The 24,017-nt window shown below is 39.1% G+C and overlaps 1 protein-coding gene across 18 annotated transcripts in view; it reads left to right on the top strand.

Moving 5' to 3' along the window:
* The window catches only part of LOC145542948 (uncharacterized), a 564,353-nt gene that overhangs the window by 135,534 nt on the left and 404,802 nt on the right, over window positions 1-24,017 (top strand). The window contains exon 5 of one of the 18 annotated variants that reach the window (XR_014080302.1): window positions 7,144-7,261. The exons of the other annotated variants lie outside the window; for them this stretch is intronic. The gene's annotated coding sequence lies outside the window, so the exon portion shown is untranslated. The remainder of the gene's footprint in view (window positions 1-7,143; window positions 7,262-24,017) is intronic. 18 annotated transcript variants of the gene reach the window in all.

The raw sequence follows: 24,017 nt of genomic DNA, 5'->3' as shown, positions 1-24,017 counted from the left end.
AACCACAAAAACCAAACAAACAAAAACAAACATGAGAACATAGTCTTTAGTAACTCTTAACTCTTAGTTATTGGGCTTCCCAGGTGGCTCAGTGGTAAAGAATCTGCCTACCAATGCAAGAGCTGCAGGTTTGATCCCTGAATCAGGAAGATCCCCTGGAATAGGAAAAGGTAACCCACTCCAGTATTCTTGCCTGGAGAATTCCATGGACAGAGGAGCCTGGCGAGCTATAGTCCATGGGGTTGCAAAGAGTTGGACACAACTGAGTGACTGAACGCAACTCTTAGTGATAATCAGCCTGTGATGAGGTTTCATCAATTCCATTTGATAGACAATGAAATCAGGTTCAGAGAAGCTAATGACTTGAGTGAAGTCACTGAGCAGTATTGTGGGACAGAATCAGAATTCATGGATTTTTTTGACTTCAAATTCCATAGCGTTTATACTATACTGCCCAGTATCCTGAAATATACTAAAATAATAGAAACTTCTGAGCTGAAAATCTGATCAAGAATTCCAAACATTCCTGTAAAGATACAGAGGAAGGGAGGCCTAGAAAATGCCTTTGGATGGGAGGCTGATGTGGTTGTGGCCGTGTGAAGGTCACCAATTCATTCCTCTTGGCTGAGGTAAAGTAGGTAAAGGAGGACCATTCTTTGGTAAAAGAGCTGAGAACCCTGCTCAAACCTCTAATGAAGCTCTCATTAACTTTTTGCAAATGAAAGTAGAGAACATGGTATGAAATGGCATTGTCATTGGGAAGCTGTAAAAAAACAATGACTGTAGTGTGTTGGGTGTAAAAGGAAATAGATGTAGCAAGTAAGAACTTCCTTTACGGAATTTTCAAAATAAAATAGGAAAAAGTATGCAAAGAGAAATTGTTCTCTATTTTTTTTGTTTTAGATTTTTATAAGACTTAAATATGTTTATAAGTGGGGGAGGAAGGCACCTAAGATATTTTTTGATCATGCTGTGTGTGGGATCTTAATTCCCTGACTAGAAATCGAACCTGGTCCCATAGCAGTGAAAATGCCTACTCTTAACCAGTGAACTCCCACCTAAAATGTATTTAGCCAGGAAGGGAGGTCATAACATAAACTTGGCGTAGCCTCCACTGGATACAGACAATAAGGCTGGCCACAAAAATAAGAGAAAAAGCTTTTAATTGGGTCAAGGGTAGAAAGGCAAGCAAGTGAGAGAAATGGGGTAAGACGAAGAAGTTGAAAAATTTTTAAGTTCTCTATATAGTTAAGGCGGAGAAGGCAATGGCACCCCACTCCAGTACTCTTGCCTGGAAAATCCCATGGACAGAGGAGCCTGGACATGACTGAAGCGACTTAGCAGCAGCATATAGTTAAGGTGACCACAAAATTTATAATCCAACCCAGATCACTTTGAGAGTAAAAGGGGTGCCCAACATCTGGAAGAAATGTTGGGGTAACAAGCATATGCCAAGGCTAACGAAAATGTATGGTCACCCTCTGATGGCTTCTATCTTACAAAATTAAGGCATCTCCCTTCTTCTGTTCCCCAAACACCCCTTACTCTATGGCATTTACCTCATATTTGTTTGGTACCTATTGTTCTATTTATTCTTTAAAAATTTTTTCAAAAACTTTTTATATACCATATATATTCATATATATTCAAAGCACCAAACAAAACCTTTTTTTGATAACCTTTTTTTGATAGCCTACTGGACCTTTTGAACATGGATCCTCAATAAAAATAAATTTATTTGTTTATAAATTGTATATACATACTATTGAATTGATGTATCATGTCCGTTTACTCCAAAAGAGAAAAGTTTAAAAGTGAGATAACGATGTATTAACATCCAATATTTTAGAACTGTATATTCATCAATGACAAAATCATTTTGTTTCACATGAAAATATGTAACATACATTAAGGCAATGTTTACGATGTTAGATATCAATGCCTCAAATAGGCTTGATAATTTTTTTTGGCCTGACTTTGAGTCAGAACCTATTGTGCCATCATGATATAAGTGACTTATCTGGGCCCCATAAAGAGCAGCACATTATAATTCAGTAAAAGCTAATGGATGAGTGAGAAGACCGTGGACACCCCACTGCCATCTTCAGTCCCTCTTCCTTGAATATGTTGTGAACCCTGTGTGGTGGGTCACTACTTGATCTGGACTAGCATGGCCCTCCTGACAAGCATAAGTCCAAAAGAAATAGAAATTTTAATGTCTTTCCTAGCAAGCTGCCTTGCTCATAGTTGAGGGTGCAGGTCTGGACTTTGATGTCATATTGACTTTGATTCAAATTTTTACTCTAACACTTAGAAGTTATGTGATCTTGGGCAAGTTACTTTATCCCCTGCAACCCAGCTGGTTATTTGCTGTAAAATGTTGATAATAACACTTGATTCAGTTTTGTGTGTTTGTTTGTTGGACCATCAACTGAAACAATGGCCATGAATGAAATCCAGCCAGGAGCCTAATGCAAGATGGGTGCTCATTGACTCCCAGGCTGCCTCTCTCCCTCTCTGCTTCTCTTCTCCCATCTTGTTTTCTGGCCCAAAATGATCACCCCACTCCCATGCTTTCCTGTGTTTGAAAAATGAAAGAAAACAAGAAATTTGGTATATTTGACCAGCTATTTTGAGTCCTTACACTGATTCTCCTAGAATGGCAGTTAGCAGACCTCTGTTCTGTGTTAGGAAATGAGCAAGGGGACCTCTCAGATTCACACACGCCATGTATTTCTCCCAGGACTCATCAGCTAGGAAAAAATCTTGAGGTCACATTCATAGCGAAAGCTAAAATTTCACTAGTTTTGCTGGCCTTCCTCATCTGTTGACAGAGGATTTTCAGCTCCCTGCCTGCCCACCCACTAGTATTTCCAGGACTCTCTGTGGGGTGTCTTTAATGGGCTCCCAGCAGTTTCACCCTGGTCGCACCCAGTAACACTGGGCAGTTTTGTCCTCCAATTGCTGTTCTGTCTATGATGCCTCCCTGACACAGTTCTGCATGTCCTCGCCTGGCCTTGGGGATCCCCTTTCTCCACACTCCTTCACTGGCCATTCCAGTCCCTCCCTGTGCTCTGCTCTGCACAGTTAGCTGGTGGGCCGATTCGCCAAGAACACGTGAGGCTCCATCACACCAAATCTACCAGTTTGGTGTCAGGAGAATGCGGAGGGGTAGGAGGTAAGGAGAAGAAGGCAATGGCACCCCACTCCAGTACTCTCGCCTGGAAAATCCCATGGACGGAGGAGCCTGGTAGGCTGCAGTCCATGGGGTCGCTAAGAGTCAGACACGACTGAGCGACTTCACTTTCACTTTTCCCTTTCATGCATTGGAGAAGGAAATGGCAACCCACTCCAGTGTTCTTGCCTGGAGAATCCCAGGGACGGGGGAGCCTGGTGGGCTTCCATCTATGGGGTCGCACAGAGTCGGACACGACTGAAGTGACTTAGCAGCAGCAGCAGCAGGAGGTAAGGGAGGTGATATACTTTTCACCCCTTTGCCTAATGTTCTGGTAGGGTAGGATCACAACAGATGTATTATACAAATTAGTATAAATAATTAACTAGCACTTATAGCTCCATCTTGCTTTCTTGGACGTATACATGTATCCAGAAGGCTGGAGCAGGGACATGTCTGAAATGTGTTTGCCAGGATGTACCCAGGATACCTCCTCCATTTTGATAACTAAGCGTTTGTAACAGGATCAGCTCATCTTCACCCTTTCCCTTAGCATAAGCTTCCTACAAGTAGACTTTTCAGCCTCCATCCAGAAAACTGTTGGGCCATCAAATTATATCACTATATCCATTTGTGCCTAAACCCTCCAAGGGAGTGTGGCTTGAGTTCTGGTTCTAAGGGATTCTTGACATTAAGGTGAGAAATTTGGTGAGTACTGTCTCGCTAGTTCTCCAGAAAGAAACAGTATCAGCTTCATTCTCATTTTCACCTGCAGTCTTGTCGTAATTATAACCATCCTCAGCCTAATGTCTACCATTTTAGTGCTTCTGATGAGCTGGATGCTGTGTGAAAGTCGCTCAGTTACGTCCCACTCTTTGTGATCCCATGGACTATACAGTCCGTGGAATTCTGCAGGCCAGAATACTGGAGTGGGTAGCCTTTCCCTTCTTTAGGGGATCTTCCCAACCCAGGGATCGAACCCAGGTCTCCTGCATTGCAGGCAAATTCTTTACCAACTGAGCCACAAGAGAAGCCCACACAGCACTGCTGTACTATTTAACTAAAAGGAGCACTATTTAACTGCTGTACTATTTAACTAGATGCAGCACTATTTAACTAGATGGAGCATGATTTGCATTCTTACAAAAGACTTGCTCTGGCAGACTTGAAACATGGCAGGGATGCAGAGACCAAGTCCAGGATGAGTTTCTGCTATGTCAGGTTCACTCTGTAGCCTCAGACTTTATTAAAACCTACCATACAAGTGAGAGGAGATACGTACTGAGGAATCAGAGGCATAGACAATAGTTCCATATGAGGTATAGACTGGAGAAACTATAGCATAGCTTGTATAGATTTGAGCCACCGAAAGCATTTAAGAGAGGAGACTAAAAATATCCTTTTGGCTCCAAATGATGAAGCCTTTAGTTTCACTATTACTTCCACAGATTTGTTCTACATAATTCATTTAAAGGGCAAAAGTAACTTATTTTTGCTGCACTGTGCATTTTAATGAAATGCCCTGGAAGCATCAGCATCTCCTTATCTTTCCCTCCCTTGGCAAAAGCAATATATAATGAATACTCTGACACTGAAATGAGTAATTAATATGTGGCTTATTTAGTCAAGTATGAATCAGCATTTTGATGATGTCTTGTGAGAATAGGATTATAACTGGCAGGATTTCTGCCTTCAGGTTGACAATTCTGAATTCTAGAAAGAACAAATGTGTTAAATAGTACTGTGAATTTGTCTTATAAAGCATGCAGCCTTCCAAGGGACAAATATAACCTATAGAAGAGACAAACTGATAAAAACTAGTTAAATATATACTAGCTCTGAAATATGTAGATCACTATAAATTTGTGACAACTCTTGAATTATTCAAAACAATAATTTAAATTATTAAAATTAAGAGTTCTCCTCTGTGATATGTTATCTATAAGATTAGTAGATTCTTTAGCATGCACCCACCATTTCTCATTGACCTCTTTATAATTCAAAGTGCTGGTTGACTTTTTCCAGTTACTTGATTTGTTAGGATATGTGCAATGCAGAAGAGGCGGTTTGATCCCTGGGTTGGGAAGATCCCCTGGAGAAGGAAATGGCAACCCACTCCAGTATTCTTGCCTGGGAAATCCCATGGACAGAGGAGCCTTGTGGGCTACAGTCCATGGGGTTGCAAAGAGTCAGACATGAACTCAGTGACTAAACAGCAACAGTGCAGTTCTTAGAGAAAGCTGTCTCAGTCACACCTAGTTTGGAATCCATGTCTCTTTCATGGACATAGCTTGTTCTCATCCTCAGAAACACGTTTAATTTTTGAACCATTGTATGGTCCTTCAATCTAACGTATCTTCTTATTTCTCCATCAAATTATTTACCTCTCTGTTTAGAAACTCTGCTTCAACTTCCACAAAATTCTTCTTGATCAATCCTATGTGACCCTAATGTCTGCTCAGAAGGATTTATCAAGTGTGTTTTTTGGAACATAACTCTTCTAGTATGCTCTGGGTAAGAGTTTTCATAAATAAAGAACTGAGGGAAATGTCAGTTCCGTTATACCCCTCTGGGAGACTTATAGCATGTAAGTCTCTGCTGTAAGAAGCTTATCTTGATTAACTTATCTGATCACACATGTACATCCTTAGGAGTTGTGATTCTATGGACTGGACTCCAGGACATAGCAGTGATAAACTGGTATTAGGGTTAAGTTTGCTGATATCAGTTTCAGAGTATTTAGTCATTTCTTTCCAACTTGGTATAAAGTCCTTCAGTTTTGCTGTCCCATCCCCCTGAGCACCCGCATGTACACTGCTCCAAGTGGGCTGTTAATTCACATCAACTGAATGAAAAATAGAAAATTCTTGTGATAGATCTGAAAATTGACATTCCTACTTGGATCTGAAAAGACTCCTCCTATCTTTATTAACAGGCTCTAGCAACTCCATCTTAGGCTGACCCTTCCTGTTCCTTCTTTAATCCTCTAGTCGCCACCTTAGTTACAAATGCTGCTTAACACACTCAGCTTCAAAGCCTTGTCTCAGGCCTTTCATTTTAGCTCCTCTTGCTACAGTCTGGCCTTTTCCGGGTGTACAAGTCACAGCTGGTAATGATGGGGACCAGATGATGCCCTCACGGCACATGAAAAGTTTTTACCAGGATGTGGTTTGATGGTTTTGCTTGGGTATTTTGTTGTTGTTATTTTTTCCTTTGGAATGTGAATTGTGGCCAAGAATTATTTCCCTGATTACATTTTTGCTATCCCTCTGCATTTGGAGAGTTGGAAAAGATACAGAGAAATGTAAGGAGCACGCCTGTGAACTCCTCAAGCTAATAGACTCATGTAGGGTGACTTTTAGCTGTGACCTTTTGCCTGTTCAATAAATGTGCATGTATTATGTCCAGAGTATCATGCTGACATCTTGGTCTTACCACTTTTACCAAGGCATCATTATTCTAGATCATTAAAATCATGAATGTTTATATACATAATTCATTTAAAATTACAGGAGGAATGCCCACCCTTACACTGGTGTTCACCTGATAATGTGGTGGAGTTTGCATGAATTTATGATCACTGACTACAGTGCACTGTGCACCACATATAAGCTGTTACTGTTTAAAATATTTATTGTGTTTTTCTCATAGTAGAATTGTTGCACATTCATTGTAGAGAATTTGAACAATATAGAAAGGACAAGGAAGAAACTAAAAATCCTAACCTCAGCATCATATACATCTCACTCTTTACTTCAAGGTTGTGAAACAGCAATGGGATATGTAAAACTGACACTCCAGTAGTTAATGCCATAAACTAGACATCATAACTAGACAGTCTGTTAGTAATATTTGCCAGACTCAGAACCTGGTAATGATTTGATACTCAGTGGTTCTAGACCTTGCAGCTACCTAGTCCTGAGACTGAGATGTCTTTTTGTTTCTTTGTGTATTTGTACTCTCTTTAGGTTATCTTCAGTCCACAGACTTAAAACTGTGTATCTCTCCCGAATGTATATCTCAATCTTGGCCACTCCCTGGAATCTAACTCATGGACCATACTGCCATCTTAACATCTCCATTTAAGTAAGTCTAACAGGCCTCTCAAACTTAACAAGGTCAACACTGAACCCCTGATGTTCCTCTCTCCAGATTTTTCCCAGGCAGTTTTCCACATCTTACTAGGAGCATCACATCCACCCAGGGGCTCGAGTCAGAGTCTGAGAAGTTGTTCCTGATTGCTCTCCTTCCTTCCCCCTTCCTCTCATCTAGCTTACAGGAGTCTGGAAAGACAAAGATTTGGGGTGATGCCAGATTTCTCTAGGCTTGGCCACTATTGAAGAATGTAACTTATAGGGGTCAGTTCTCCCTATGCTAGAAACAAATGGAATCCTGTCAGCTCCCACGCTGGGGGTAGGCATGACTTTGGCAGAACACATGTTTTCCATATTGGAGAAAAAGGCAAAACCCTTATGGATGACCCAGCAATATGTAGCTGACTTCAACAGCTGCTGTTTTTGGCAGCAAAAGTCAACCCCACCGGCTGGAATTTTCAAATGGGGGCCTTCTGAGTAGCTGCCAATAGAGAGTATTCAGCAAGCTGAGCGAAAAGCAAAGTTCTCTGTGAACCAAGAAACTGGAGAACCTGGGTTGGAAGAGGTCAGAACAAAGAACAGTAGGTTATCTTCTTGGGTGATGAGTTAATTCATTTCCCCTCCTCTTCTGTAAGGCTCTTGCTGGAATGAGCTTTTGGGTGGGGATGAGGCACTGATTAAAGAAGTGGGAAGAAGAGAAGATAAGGAGATGTGGGTGCAGGGCTCCTTCAGAGGGACTGTTGCTCAGGGAGTGTGGTTTGGGTTTGTACAGACTGGAGGACATTTAGCATCTCTGATCCTTATGCCAGAAGTAAATGAGAGTAAAGGTCAGAAGTGCCCATGAGTCATTGTGATAATCAAAAATGTCTCTGCATAGTTCTATGGATCTGGAGCCATCCCAACTTCCATGGAGTCTCTTAAGAGAATCTATTAGGAAGGGCTTCCCTGGTGGCTCAGATGGTAAAAAATCCACCTACAATGCTGGAGACCTGGGTTCAATCCCTGGTGGGTTGGGAAGATCCCCTGGAGGAGGGCATGGCAACCCATTCCAGTATTCTTACCTGGAAAATCCCCATGTACAGAGGATCCTGGTGGGCTACAGTCCATGGGGCTGCAAAGAGTTGGACATGACTGACCAACTAAGCATAGCACAGCACATTAGGAAGCAAAGAAATCTTAAGAGAGATGTAAAGGAGAGATGTGTGTGTGTTTGTGTGTATGTGTGTGCGTGTATGAGATTGGCTGATACATTGATTGGTGAGAGAGCACTTTTTACCATCTAGGGTGGTCAGATATAGGATATGGAGACTCGGAATCAAGAGCAACCTTTGCTTCAGGATCCTCAAGGATCCTGGGACAGGGCAGAGTGTCCATCACCAGGATCCTAGGGGAGAACCCCTGCATCCTCAGCTGCCAGGGAGTTCTGGGGCCCAGACAAGATTAGATTTCTTTTGCCATGTGCATCTAAAATCCTATTGGAGTAGGATTCTGTTACAAACACTTAAATAGCCAGTGTGTGTGACACACAGGAACATCTGTGATGTCATTTTCTCTGTGTTACATTCCACTGGCCTGAGTAATACTACCTAAAAAACATATGTTCTAGTTCTCTGCAGCCTGTGCTTAAGACCAGGAATCACTTTGCTGATCACACTTATAAGAAAGATGGGTACAGGGATAATCTTGGACTCAAACTTGTCTTGAGTATTTAATTTTATAAATACACCAACATGCAGCATCCCCTTAGGCTGGTTATTTTACTCCTCTGAACCAGTTTTCCAATCTGTAAAATAGGGATTTTGATACTTACTTTATAACATGGTAGCAAAGAATGGATAAAATGATTATGTAAATTATCTGATACAGATTTTGTTACTCTCTAAACTTTAATTCCCAAACTAGCCAGATAGTCCTGGAACAGGAAAACTACTTTTAATTCAATGACCTTATATAGTTTTATAAAACTCTATCTTCTTTGGGTGCTTTGCAAGTTTCTTCTTGACCTTCTCGTAATTTTGCACAGTCATCTCTACACTGCTCACAAGAATGACGCTTACCCTCATCCAGGTAGATTACATATCACACTACAGTTTAACCTGGAGCAGCAGACAATATGGGAATGTGAGCAGAAGGGATTCTCTAATTTTTTTTTCAGCCAAATAAAGGAAGCAGTATACATGTTAATCTGGGTATCCGATGCCAATTTTATTCTAATAAATTGGTTGAAACCAAAAGGAAGGGAAAAATAATGTACTCTGCACTGATTCAAGCAGCACCCAGCATCTGTACTCATCATTGCATGGCTAAGCATTTGTTTGCTGTCATGTAACATAATCTTGCTGCCAGATACTTTTAAAGATCTGTGAAAAACTCCAATAATGGGAGAGATTCCTTAGGAGGCATGCAGAAGTTACAGAAGTCAAGGATGTCACTAACAGTATAAACATTAAGATGATAAAAATGAGGTTTGGATCCAGGGAGTCAGATGTCAAAATGAAACAGGCTCTTAAGGGTGCCTCCTTTTGGTGCTGTTCTCTCTTCACTGTGTCCTTTCTTGTTTTGACAGCCTCATCTCTTTTCCTCAATCCCTTTCTCTTTAGTTTCTTTCTTTTCTTTAAGCAACACAGCCCCTATACTGTCCCCTGTACCCCAATGTATCTTGAACACTACTAATATTCCTGTATCACAAAATGGATATTAAAAGTATCTTTGTAATACAGTTTATATGGAACATGAACCTAAAAAAATAATTACAGGAATTGCTGAAGCAAAAAAATGCACTGAAGTCCCAATGTTCTCATTTACTAATTAACCCAGACGAAGGTGCACTTTCCAAAACTGCTTTCATTTCATGTAAGAGTACCAAAATTAATGAACTATTCATCCAATTTACCTCAGCTGGAGTCTCAAAAATGTGGTACCTAATTCTTAGCAGAAGCACTTTTATTTATTTTTTTAATAAAGCAGAAAAACTGGAAAATGAGCCTATGTCTTCTGCCTCTTTTCCAGTATCTTTTGTCTTGGCTCCAGGGTTAAATATACTCATCACAGACACAGGCACAGGCATAGATGACTTCATAGGGGCTGAAAAAGAAATTAGAAACAGCAAGAGAGGCGAAAAATAAATAAATAAACAATGGATCATTGCTAAGGTTTGTGTCATATTTGAGCAAAGTAATAATAGTTGAGCATTCGTTGGATACTCACCTTATATGTGTGAGCCCCTGTGCTGAGTGCTTTTCAGGCATTATTTATCTATTTCTCATGCAGCTGTAAAAGGTAAGTAATGATGATAATAGCAAACACCCAAGTAGCATGTATTATGTGTTAGGTAGAGTTCTAAGCACTTTGTAAATGTCAACTCATGTAATGTTTGTAACAGTCATGTGAGATATGGTACTGTTAGTATTCCTGTTTTACATATAAGGCAATTCAGGCACAGAGGATTTCAGCAACTTGTCCGAGATCATAGTTAATTATTACTGGATCTAGAATTTGAACCCAGGAAGGGTAGATATCAAACAGTGCAATGACCACTAAGTGATAGTGTTTTTAGCCTAATTTCTCTGAAGTTAAAAGAGTGATTGGTATTTTATACCTAAAGTTTTTGCATACTTGATACCCAAAGTTTATGTCTTCTCAGTTACCAAGATTAAAATTGTTGAAGAGAGAAAGAAGTCTAAGGTGACCCACAGCTAGGGCAGGAGTTGGGGGTAATATGTGGTGAAGATGGGTGAATATGTGCCCTGTGAAAGCAAAAAAGGTGAGAGAAAACAAAAAACATGCACCCTACTTAAGGACATACTCTAGGTGATTTTAGGTGGGAACTGCCCTTTATATGACTTGACAGTTTCTTCAGCCTTGGCCCCCGAAAGATTCATTCTGAGTTGCTTGGTAGCTGCACTGTGTCCAAATAGCCATCATCTTTTATCTAGACTATATTCCTAACTGCTACTCTTGTCCTTCTAGCATTCTTTCTCCACCCTAACAGCCAAAAGGGAGCTTTTAAAAGTGTAAATTATGAGGATTCCCTGTTGGAAATCATCCAAAACTTTCCACCTCTCTGGGAATAAAATGCAGACTTCTCACCCTTGAGTTTAGGACTCTGTATAACCTGCCCTTTGCCTAACTAGGTGGGATATTTTAGTCTTGAAAAGGACATTACAAAAATGGGTATACATTACTTAGCTAAAAATGTTCTCCTTAATAAAACAGTCTGTGCTATCAGACATGATGGGGAAATTTGCATTCCTATGCTTAGTACTTTTCAAAGATTTAATTAAAAAAAAAATCACACTTTTTTTTCTCAAATAGTTTTTTACTTCCAACGTTTGCCCCGTGCACTGTCCTATAACTGGAAAACTCACAGTTGTAAAATCATAATTTGGTTTCAATGTATTAAGCCAAAAATACATATCAAGTCCTTCCTTTAAAAGAAGTGATGCACCCTACATATTGGGCTTTCCGGGTGGTGCTTTGATTTTTCCAGCAGTCATGTATGGATGTGAGAGTTGGACCATAAAGAAGGCTGAGCACCCAAGAATTGAAGCTTTTGAACTGTGGTGCTGGAGAAGACTCTTGAGAGTCCCTTGAACTGCAAGGAGATCAAACCAGTCAATCGTAAAGGAAATCAAGCCTGAACATTCATTGGAAGAACTGATGCTGAAGCTGAAGCCCCAATACTTTGGCCACCTTATGTGAAGAGCTGATTCATTGGAAAAAACCTTGATGTTGGGAAAAATTGAGGGTAGGAGGATAAGAGGGTACAGAGAATGAGATGGTTGGATGGCATCACCGACTAAATGGACTTGAGTTTGAGCAAACTCCAGTATGTGTACTGAGAACTTCCAAATGTACAATCTGGATTTAGAAAAGGCAAAGAAACCAAAGATCAAGTTGCCAAAATCCACTGGATCATTGAGAAAGAAAAGCAAAACAAAACAAATCTACTTCTGTTTCATTGACTACTCAAAAGCCTTTAAATGTATGGATCACAACAAACTGGAAAATTCTTAAAGAGATGGGAATACCAGACCACCTTACCTGTCTCCTGAGAAACCTGTATGCAGATCAAGAAGCAACAGTTAGAACTGGACATGGATAATGGACTGGTTCAAAATTGGGAAAGGAATACTTTAAGACTGTATATTGTCACCCTGCTTGTTTAATTTATGTGCAGAGTACATCATGAGAAATGCTGGTCTGGATGAATCACAAGCTGGAATCAAGACTGCAGGGAGAAATATCAATAATATCAGATATACAGATTGGCCGGAGAAGGCAATGGCAACCCACTCCAGTACTCTTGCCTGGAAAATCCCATGGACAGAGGAGCCTGGTGGGCTGCAGTCCATGGGGTCTCGAAGAGTCGGACACGACTGAGCGACTTCACTTTCACTTTTCACTTGCATGCATTGGAGAAAGAAATGGCAACCCACTCCAGTGTTCTTGCCTGGAGAGTCCCAGGGACAGCAGAGCCTGGTGGGCTGCCATCTATGGGATGTCACAGAGTTGGACATGGCTAAAGCAACTTAGCAGCAGCAGCAGCAGCATACAGAATGGCAAAGAGTGAAGAGGAACTCAAGAGCCTCTTGGTGAAGGTGAAAGGGGAGAATGAAAAAGCTGACTTAAAACTCAACATTCAAAGAACGAAGATCATGGCATCCAGCCCCATCACTTCGTGGCAAATAGATGGGGAAAAAGTAGGAACAGTGACAGATTTTCTTTTCTTGGGCTCCAAAATCACTGCAGACATTGACTGCAGCCATGAAATTAAAAGACGCTTGATTCTTATAAGAAAAGCTATGAGAAACCTAGACAGTGTGCTAAAAAGCAGAGACATTGCTTTGCTGACAAAGGTCCTTATAGTCAAACTGTGGTTTTTCCAGTAGTTACGTACTGGATATGAGAGTTGGACCAGAAAGAAGGCTGAGCACCAAAGAACTAATGCTTTCAAACTGTGGTGCTGGAGAAGACTCTTGAGAGTCCCTTGGATGCAAGAAAATCAAACCAATCGATCAATATTCAACCTTTCATTGGAAAGACTGATGCTGAAGCTGAAGCTCCAATACTTTGGCCACCTGACGGGAAAGGCCGACTCATTGGAAAAGACCCTGATGCTGGGAAAGATTGAGGGCAGGAGGAGAAGGAGTTAAGAGAGAATGAGGTGGTTGGATGGCATCACCAAAGTTAATGGACGTGAGTTTGAGCAAACTCCGGGAGACAGTAAAGGACAGGGACCCCTCAGTCCATGGAGTCACAATGAGTCAGACATGATTTAGCGACTATACAACAACAACAAAATAGGACTAGCAGGAACTCTACGGGGAGCAGGGTAACTGGTAGGAATGAGAAGAAAGCATGATCAGGGAAGTTTAACAGGAAATATTTCTCTAAATGATCAGCTGATTCTCAGAATGATCTTTTAAAGAGCATGTACTTAAGTGCTCGCTCAAACTAAAGCAGAGTTTAGGGACATACAGGGAAGAGAGAAGCCTGACCAAAGACTTGTCAAGCTATAGTTCAGTGGGTAATGGGCAATTGCAAGCCCTTGGTCAAAGGAAATTGTTAGAAAAGCTTAATGTATTTTGGTGGAGACACTGTGGACTGGGCTCTGCTTTCTGTGAGAAATATGTAAAATGAGAAACTGCCTTCTGTGTCTACCCTTTGGAAAATAATTGTATTCACAGACTAAGTTGGGAGAATGTGTGAGTTTTCCCTGGCCTTTTTGCAAAAGGAGTCTTAACTCAGAAGACCATCTAGAAGAACAAATGGACTTTGGCCAAGAGAAGCTAATGGTATTGCTGTATTCTTAAAGTCTGTAAAAGGGTAGAAATATGCCAGTCTTTAGGGAAGGAATAGCATGTTGAAGATCCTCAGAGATTGGGGACTACAAAGAACTCATAAAGGTGCTTCATAGAGGACAAATTAGTTTTCAGCACTTACCAAGTTCAGAAAGCTCTTATGCCAAATCAACACAGCAGTACCAGTTAGGTGTGAACTTTGCTGTACCCTTTTGCTTTCCTTGAACTCCTCTGCTTCTTCTCCAGATGTCATAAATCAGTGAGCATAATGTATAAGGAAGGGGAGAAACCTGGCTACTGAAAGATTTTAAATTAAAAGTAAAATTGACTCCAAAGAACCAAACAGGAATGGCAATGGCTCGGAGCAAGGAAAGCATGTATCCCAACGTTTGGGAATATTCAACCCACAAGGTAGATTACCTAATTGTGTGAATGTTCCTTATCTAAAAGTGCTGTCAAGTGAAGTGCTGTCAAGTGCAGCATATGTGCAGCATTTTTATGTATTAAAAATCATTGTCAAAAGTAATATGTCCTTTAATCACTACTAAGGCCTTGTCACCTGCATATTTCCCTATCCTGTAATGGAAACAATGATTTCCCTTTTGTTTGGAGAATATTTTTGTTAACAATTGGTTAATATATAGTTCAGACTATTTAGAAAACTGTTGAGAAGCATGGAAGCCAAAGCAATCAAATGACTGAGTCATCTGTTAGGATCCTCAAACCTTTTTAAATGCCTTTGGCTGGAGTCCCAATTAATAGAGTCTGATGTGATGACTAATCGCATCAAGTCTCCTTCCATGACATCATGTACTCCTAGGGTTGCATTTCATAGAAGCTTCCTGAAGTTCCTCTCTATAATATTTTGAAATCTCAATATTGATTTCTTCCTGAGGGGCTCCCCTGAGATATCACCCTTAGCTCATCCAATGCCAACACCCAGCTCATTTAAGGACAATCGATGAACTATTCTGGTCCTGATCAAATCACTTGTTTCTGTGATTATGCAGCATCCCAGACTGGGAGCAATCAGGCAGAGAATTATCAGGACATTGACATAGTCTCATTAGTTACCTGCTGTGACCACCAGCATTCTGTATATTAATAAGCAAAAAATAGCCTGCTGATTGTCATTTAAATTACATGAGGATATATTTGTCTTTTGTATCTCTAAGGCATTTAAATGCGATGTAAGATCAAAATTCATTAAAGAAGGAGACGAGATGGTCCAGCAAACATTTCCCAAGAGGCTGAATATAACACTTGCATGGTGGAGAACATAAGTACATTTTGTGCTTAGTCATTTTTCAATGTGGAACACAATTTAATCCAACCAGTATTTATTGAGCACTTACTATGGGCAAAGTATTGTGTTAGGCCCTGCAGAAAAGAAAAAAAGAAACATGGGGATCACAAATTTCAAGAGTCAATCATTAAAATCAGCATGTACATAAATATAATCCAAGGCAGAATGTAATATGACACACAATAAGAACCACAGAAACTTCCAGCCTGAAAAGACCACATTATGTTGGTACAATTAGGAAAGTCCTTGTGGAGAGGCAAAATCTCTGGGTAAACTTTTTAAAATATAAAAATTTGAAGTAAGGAATTACAAGTAGAAATAACGTGCAACAGCAAAGGCATGAAATGGGTGTGGCAGCTGCTGAAAGTGCTCCTACCACATCCTATAGGAACATAGTTTTCCAACTCACATTGGTGGCTTCTCACTTCCAGCTCTGCAAATTTCCTGAGAGTTTTCTTTGGTTATGGGGTATGCTCAGTGAGTGTGCAAAGCAGGCCAGAAGGACCTGGCTGTGGGTGGGAATGTCCTAAAGAAAAGGGAGATGCAACTTCACGCTTGTTGTGTAAGATGGTTACAGTTTATGTGAAAGCTGCATATAACATTTCATGAAGCAAAGAGCAACATGACTAAAAGTGGAAGAAAGTAGGAAAGATTTGTGTAGGCGACAGTACATATATTGGGTTGGCAGAAGCAGGAATCATTAAAAGTAGATTTGGAAAAGGGAAGTGACAGATTTTAGCAAGGAAATGATATGTTTAGTCCAGTATTTTTTAACAGGTGATTTCTGCTATATTGACTACGCCAGAGCCTTTGACTGTGTGGATCACAATAAACTGTGGAAAATTCTGAAAGAGATGGAAATACCAGACCATCTGATCTGTCTCTTAAGAAACCTGTATGCAGGTCAGGAAGCAACAGTTAGAAATGGACATGGAACAACAGACTGGTTCCAGATAGGAAAAGGAGTACGTCAAGGCTGTATATTGTCACCCTGCTTATTTAACTTATATGCAGAGTACATCATGAGAAACGCTGGGCTAGAAGAAGCACAAGCTGGATTCAAGATTGCTGGGAGAAATATCAATAACCTCAGATATGCAGATGATACCACCCTTATGGCAGAAAGTGAAGAAGAACTAAAGAGCCTCTTGATGAAAGTGAAAGAGGAGAGTGAAAAAGTTGGCTTAAAGCTCAACGTTCAGAAAACTAATATCATGGCATCTGGTCCCATCACTTCATGGGAAATAGATGGGGAAACAGTGGAAACAGTGTCAGACTTTATTTTTTTGGGCTCCAAAATCACTGCTGATGGTGATTGCAGCCATGAAATTAAAAGATGCTTACTCCTTGGAAGGAAGGTTATGACCAACCTAGATAGCATGTTTAAAAGCAGAGACATTACTTTGCCAACAAAGGTCCGTCTAGTCAAGGCTATGGTTTTTTCAGTGGTCATGTATGGATGTGAGAGTTGGACAGTGAAGAAAGCTGAGTGCCAAAGAATTGATGCTTATGAACTGTAGTGTTGGAGAAGACTCTTGAGAGTCCCTTGGACTGCAAGGAGATCCAACCAGTCCATCCTAAAGGAGATCAGTCCTGGGTGTTCATTGGAAGGACTGATGTTGAAGCTGAAACTCCAATCCTTTGGCCACCTCATGTGAAGAGTTGACTCATTGGAAAAGACCCTAATGCTGGGAAGGATTGGGGGCAGGAGGAGAAGGGGACGACAGAGGATGAGATGGTTGGATGGCATCACTAACTCAATGGACATAGGTTTGGGTAAACTCCAAGAGTTGGTGATGGAAAGGGAGGCCTGGTGTGCTGAAATTCATGGGGTTGCAAAGAGTCGGACATGACTGAGCGACTGAACTGAACTGAACTGAACTTCCTCTGTTCCAGGAGATCACTGGGGATCCTCTGCATCATTTACGTGAGAAGATGGTAGGTTGGAGCTTGTAGCAATTTTTGGAGGACGTTGCCTCCCCTTGGAAGCTAAAGCCCTGGCTGATCTGAAGAAAGCCAAAACCATTCCCAGTTTTGCTTTGCTATTAAGAGATAGAAAAAACCTTTAAGATGGCCTTTGAGGCTCCAGGAATCAGGTTTCTGCTGATCTCCACACCTCCATCCCACCTTCTTCACTTTCTCTTCAGCTTCCCCCTTTCATACTCTCCCCTCATGTTCTTTGTTTGGCCACACTGGCCTTGATTCAGTTCCTTACACCAACCAGAAGCCTTTGTTTATGTTATTTCTTCTGCCCAGAAGGCTCTTCCCCTTCACTTCTCTCTTTGACCTAATTAACCAGCCTCTATTTTACAAACTGATGCTCACATAAGACCTTCTAGTGCAAGCTTTTTCATACCCCCTACACTAAATATCCTGTTAATCTCACAAAACACCCTGTGCCTCTCTATCATAAGAGAGAATCTCAGTCGGTATTTATTTATTTGACTGTTTTAATGTCATTCTCTCCTACTCAACTGTAATCATCAAGCGGAAAGAAAGCACGTTTCTCTGCTCACCATTATATCTCCTGCACTATCACAGTGCCTGCCAGAGTTAACAAGTATCTCTTGGATTTATATATGGTTGAATGAATGAGTTGGTGAATGAATAATAAGAAATCCACTCAAAAGTTTGGTTAAGTTTGATACCTACTTTCTCATTATTATCAAGTTGAAAAATACTAGTTACTTGTTTTATTTGAGAGCTTCCTATGTCTTTCTTCAGCCAGTTAGCTTATTTTTAGAACTACTATTCATGAGTTGGAAAACCATTTCTATAGCTACCCTTATCTTTTATTCCTCTGAGCCTTGCTTGTTTTAAAAACGATGAGAGGAAAGTAAACACTCCAATTTTGTGGTTCAGTTCACATTTCAATTTTTCTCTTCTTTCTTTTATTATGAACATTGTATATGGTTTGAAAAACCAAGCTTTTGCATTTATATTGCTCTTTTCGTCTACAGATTTATAAGAGCTTAAAAAACATGTATTAATACTTACACTAGCATTCCAATCTAAAAAAAAAATATAGCCACGTTAAATCTCCTTTAAGATATAGATGCTGTTTTCAGGTTCACAATATGGCAGCAACAATTTCAAATACAAATTAGGGGTTTTGATTAAATCCTCTAAACTGACTAATGGTGAATTCTTCCTAGAGGATCTATCATTCTAAATTCAACAACAACGATGTCTCTTCAAAGAGTATATGGATTTAGAAAGCTCTAGCTTGAAAACTCAAGGATTTAAAACATTTGCAAATAAAAAAAAGGCAGGATAACATTTACTCTTCTATTTCTAACTTCTCCAGAAATGTTACTGGATTTTTAGCCCAAAATTTTCCCCTAATATATACAAATAAAGCTATAAATTTTCCTTCAAGCACAAGTTTTTGCTGTACTCTGTGAATTTTGATATACCATATTTCAGTAACTTTTTCACTTCCAAACATTTTCTAATTTTCATTGGAATTTCTTTTTTTGACCGTTTTTTGGGGTTGTTTACAAATGTATTAACTTAGTTTTCAAACATTTAACCATCTTCTAGTTAATTTTTAATATTGTTATAGATTTCAGTCTTAATTCCACTGTAATAAGAGAACATTGTCTGTATGATTTCAGTCTTTTGCGGTTTAAGACTAGCTGCATGGTTTATATGTACAATTTTTTTAAATGTTCTGTGGACGTTAAAGTGAATGTTCTTAAATGTTATTTTACATGTGCGAATTAGATAAAGTTTATTAGTTGTGCTAATTCAAATCTTTTATATCCTTCCTGATTTATTTTAACCTATTTTAACAATTACTGAGAAATGCTTAATAAAATCTCTAACCACACTTGTGAATTTGCCAAATTTTATTAATTCTGCCAGTTTTTACTTAACATATTTTGTTATGCTATTAGTGCATACATGTTAAGAATTATATCTTCTGAGAAGACTGGCACTTTCAACATCATAAAATGTCTCTATCAATTTTCTTTAGCCTCTTTTTTTGTGATTTTAACATAGCTATATTAGGGTGTCTTTTTTGTGGAAGGGTAGCTTTATGTGTTTTTTTTTTTATTTCCATCTTTTACTTTCAATTTGCCTCCTTATATTAAATGTGTTCCTTCTAAGCAGTGTGTAGTTTTTTGTTAACTGTCCTTATAGTCTTTGCCTTTTAATTAGAATATGTAGTCTGCTTACATTTAATGTACTTGTTGATGTATTTGAATCTTCTCTTTGTCCCACCTAATATTCATTGCTGGTTTCTCTTTTCTAGTTATCTTTTGGGTGAATGTGACAGAATCTTTTATCTTCCCACTTCTTTGTGTCTATTAGCTTGTTAACACAATCTTTCATCATCCATTTAGTGGTTACATTAGAGACTCTAATATACATCCTTAACTTTTCTAGTGTCACCTGCAGTTTAATCATTTTAAACTTCCTAACAATGTAAATATATTAAAACACTTCAACTCCATTTAAGTCCTTCCTTCTCTTTATGCTATTCTTGATGTGTATTTCAATTCTATATACATTTAAACCTAGCCTGTAATTTTTACTGTATTATAAAATTGATATTAACTTAGATTTTCCTCACGTATTTACCCTTTTCAGTGTCTTTGTTTCCTGCAATTCCATATCTCCAGCTGAGATAAAAATTTTCCTACTTTAAGGACCTTCCCTAGTATTTCTTTTACTGTAGGTCCTCTGGTAGTGGAAAATATTTTTTGATAGAAAATATATTTATTTTGCTTTTTCTTTTCTTCTATGCATTTTAAAAACTTTTTATTCTGAAATAATTATAAATTCACAAGAAGTTGCCAAAATAGCATAGAAATTCCATATAACCTTTATCCGGTTTCTCCCATGGTTATATTTTGCATAATTGTGATAAGCAGAATTTTAGCAATGTCTCCTCAAGATTCCCATCTCCTGATTATTTGAACACTAACCCAGGTACTGCTGTTAAGAAAATATACTGATGCCATAAGTTTATGGATCTTAAAATAGAGACATTTATCCTGGATTGTCCAGTTTGACATAATCTAATCACTTGAGCCCTTGAATGCAGGGAAAATTTCTCCAATTGAAGTCAGATGTAGTGGAAAGAAAAAAACAGAGGATAAATGAAAGCAGAGAGAAAGGTCAGAGAGATTTGGAGAATGAGAAGTACTTGACCAGCAACTGCTGGCTTTGACGATGAAGAAAGGAGTCCATGAGCCAAGAAATACAGGTAACCTCTGGAAATTAATAATGACCCCTGTCAATACCCAGTAGGGAAGCAGAGGTTTTCATCTTACAACCACAAGGAACTGAATTCTGCCAGTAACCTGAATGAGCTTGAAAGTGGAGTTAACCCAAAACCTCTCAAAGAAATGCAACCTGCCAGCACCATGATTTAGGCTCCATGAAACCAGTAGTAAAAAATCAGCTGAGCCACACTGTGCCTAGACTTGTGACCCAGAACTGTGTGATAATAAATTTCATTGCTTAAGGCCACTACACTTGTGAAATTTTTTTTACTGAAAAAATAAATAGGAACAGTATCTAATGAAAAGTATTAAATTTAGTAAATTGATAGTGGTGTGTGTGTAGTTCTGTGACATCTTATCACACACATAGATCCATGGAACCACCAATGCAATAAAGATACAGAAGTATCCTATCACTTCTAAGATCTTCCTCATGTTACCTCTTTATAGTCACACCCCTACCTCCCATCCATTCCTAATCCCTGGCAACTACTACTGTCTTCCTCACCTCTGTAGTTTTTAAAGTTTTGATCACTTGTTGTTTCAGTCCATTTCTCTCTGTTGTTCAGATTGGGGGACTTCTATTGTTTTATTTTCAAGCTCACTGATCCTTTTCTTTGTCATTTCCATTTGGCTATTGAACTCATCTAGTGCTTTCTTTTAGTTTAGTTACTGATTCTTCTTAATGTCTTCTATTTCTTTTCCAAGGTATTACATTTTTTCATTTGTTTCAAGCATGTTTGTAATTACTTATTGAGGCATATTTATGATGGCTGCTTTACAATCCTAGTGAGATAATTCCAGCATCTATGTCATCTTGGTGTTGGTGTCTGTTGATTGCCATTTCTCATTCAAATTGAGTTTTTCTGGTTCTGATTATGCCAAATGATTTTTAAGTATACCTGTATGTTTTGAGTATTATGTTGTGAGACTCTGGATCTTAGTTAAATGTGTGTTTTAGCTGACTGCATTTAACACTGGGCTGGTGGGGAAAGAGGGGTGCCGCCTCATTACTGTCAAGTGGGAGTGGAAGTCCAATTCCCCATCTAACGTCTCTTGACACTCTGGCAGGGGAAGGATTCTTCAGGACAGAGTTGGAAGTTCTGACTCTATACTAGGTTTTCATGATATCACGCTGGCTGGGGATGGCAAAGATGCTTTATTACTGCTTACTGTTGGTCTCCATTGACACTGACACCATAGAGCAATGGGTGACACCAGAGAGAGGGCTGGCCTCATTACAATAAGTGGTAGTAGAATTCCTGATTCTCTAGCAGGCCTCCTTTGACACCAGCCCATTGAGAGGTGTACCTTATTACTGATTGGTGTGGGGGAAGTGCAGGTCTTCTACCTCACTTGGTTTCTACTGACACCACAAGTGGAAGGGAACTTGTTACCAGTTGATGGGAATGAAGGGCCTTGCTTACCACTTGGCCTTCTCAGAATCAGAATGGTGGGAGTTGGACTCACTCCTAGTTATAGCCACATGAGGTGAAAATCTAGGCTCCCCAGTTATCCTGTGTTGGTGGGTTGGGGTTGGGATTAGGTTTTCTTGTAGTCTTTAGTTTGAGTAAGGTAATTATTGCATAAACGTTTTCTGTATTGCTAGTCATTTCCTGGTCTCTTTACTAGAAAGGGCAGGAATTTTTTGAGACTTTGCTGCGTGTGCCCATTGGTATTCTAAGTTGCTTCTTTAGATTGTTCGTTTGATTCTTTTCTTCCCCTATGAGATAGTTATTGACTCAAAGTTTGAATTATTTTATCACAGAGTGCCAGAAATGGGAGATAAAAAAACTTTGCCGTGTCATGAAGGCTATGTAAAGATTTTTGAAGGTATAAACTATCTTAGTTACCTCAAAGCCAAAATTTTTCTAGGATCAAATGCTCCATATTTTACATTCATATCCATTGATCAGATATTTTTCTTTTAAATACACAAGTCATTAGGATGTGTTCATAATAAATATTTGTTCACTTAATTCTATCATTTAAATATGTAATACTCTTTAAAGTAAAATAGCATTTTTCTTGATATATATCAGACATCATGAGGGAAATAAAGCAATCTGGCAACAAAAACCTTCTTGGTCAGTATTTAGAGCCAAATAAAATTATATTCTTTTTTCATTTAATATTTATAAAAAATATTCTAGTATCTTATAAGTGACAGTGGAGAGCATATGAGGGCAGAATGCTATATATTTCCGCTTAAAAATCCTTTTGGCTAAAGAGTCTCAAGTATGGATTGCTCAAGTATGGATTCTCAGGTATTTGTTTGTGCTTGCTTTTCAGGTAGGGAAAGTTCTGGAATAAGTACCTAATCCTAGCATTTTCTAAATAACCTAGTCATCTAGGATTTGTTAAAAAAAAAAGAGACAGTTCATAATTACCTCAGAGATTTTTGCTCTTTGAAGTAGGGAAAATGGCAATATGTGCCAGCACTTTTGCTCTCCTCCTCCTAAAATTCTCCTGGAGTCATCCCCATATAGGGTCACAGTTCTCTGTGAAGTGAATTACCTTATGTTGTTGCACCTTTACAGATTAATGATTAGAGGTGTGGGCTTTGGAATCAGACAGAAATTGTTTTAAACCTGAGCTCTACCACTTAGTAGATACTGAACAGCTTCTTTTGCCTTCCAAAACTTATTTCTTCATCTAAAATAGGCAATAAATGTTATAATAATTAGAGTATGAAAGTGTTACACTTAGCACACTATTGGATCTGCACACTTTAGCTTTTTATTTATGATTATAAGGAAAGAAAGAGAAATAACTATATCATCTAGAATGTCTTTCTTTGGAACCTCTTTGGTAGCAGTAAAAGAAAAATGGCCCCTTCAGAACTATGTCTGGGGATTTTTATTGACAGTGGGCTTTCTGCCCTGGAAGACTCATATATTATCACTATGCTTCTGAGCACCATGCACCTTGAGTTAGGGGTACACATATTCTGCAAAAACAAAGAAAAAAAAAGACAGATGGCAGGAACGTGGACACCCTTGAATGGCAGATAGGAGCCTTGTCTATTTGACTAATTACAATGCAGTGTATCATGTAGTGGTTAAAAATGTGGAAACAAAAGACAGACTACCTAATTTTGAATCCCTCCATTAGCCATTGTAAAGCTTCAGGTAAGTTATTTTACTTCACCTCTTTGTATCCCACTTTCAACTTGTACAAAATAGTGACTGTAATAGAATTTCTTACATTTGTGCATATAAAAGGTATTAGTGGATATAGAGTATGTTGAACACTGATTGGTGTATAGTAAACATTCAGTTAATATCAGTACTCTTTAACTCTGACCACAAGGAATAGCACAGTACAGCAAGGCATACTCTGTTTTATTTTTGCCGGGTAATTTATTTAAGTTTAAACCAGAGGAGTGATGAAAGAATGAGATTT

Source organism: Giraffa tippelskirchi, chromosome 3 (genome assembly GCF_054371585.1).
Source record: "Giraffa tippelskirchi isolate mGirTip1 chromosome 3, T2T-mGirTip1v1.2.pri, whole genome shotgun sequence".
Lineage (NCBI taxonomy): Eukaryota > Metazoa > Chordata > Mammalia > Artiodactyla > Giraffidae > Giraffa > Giraffa tippelskirchi.
The sequence above is the reverse complement of the archived record's forward strand: the minus strand, read 5'-3'. Positions and strand labels throughout refer to the sequence as shown.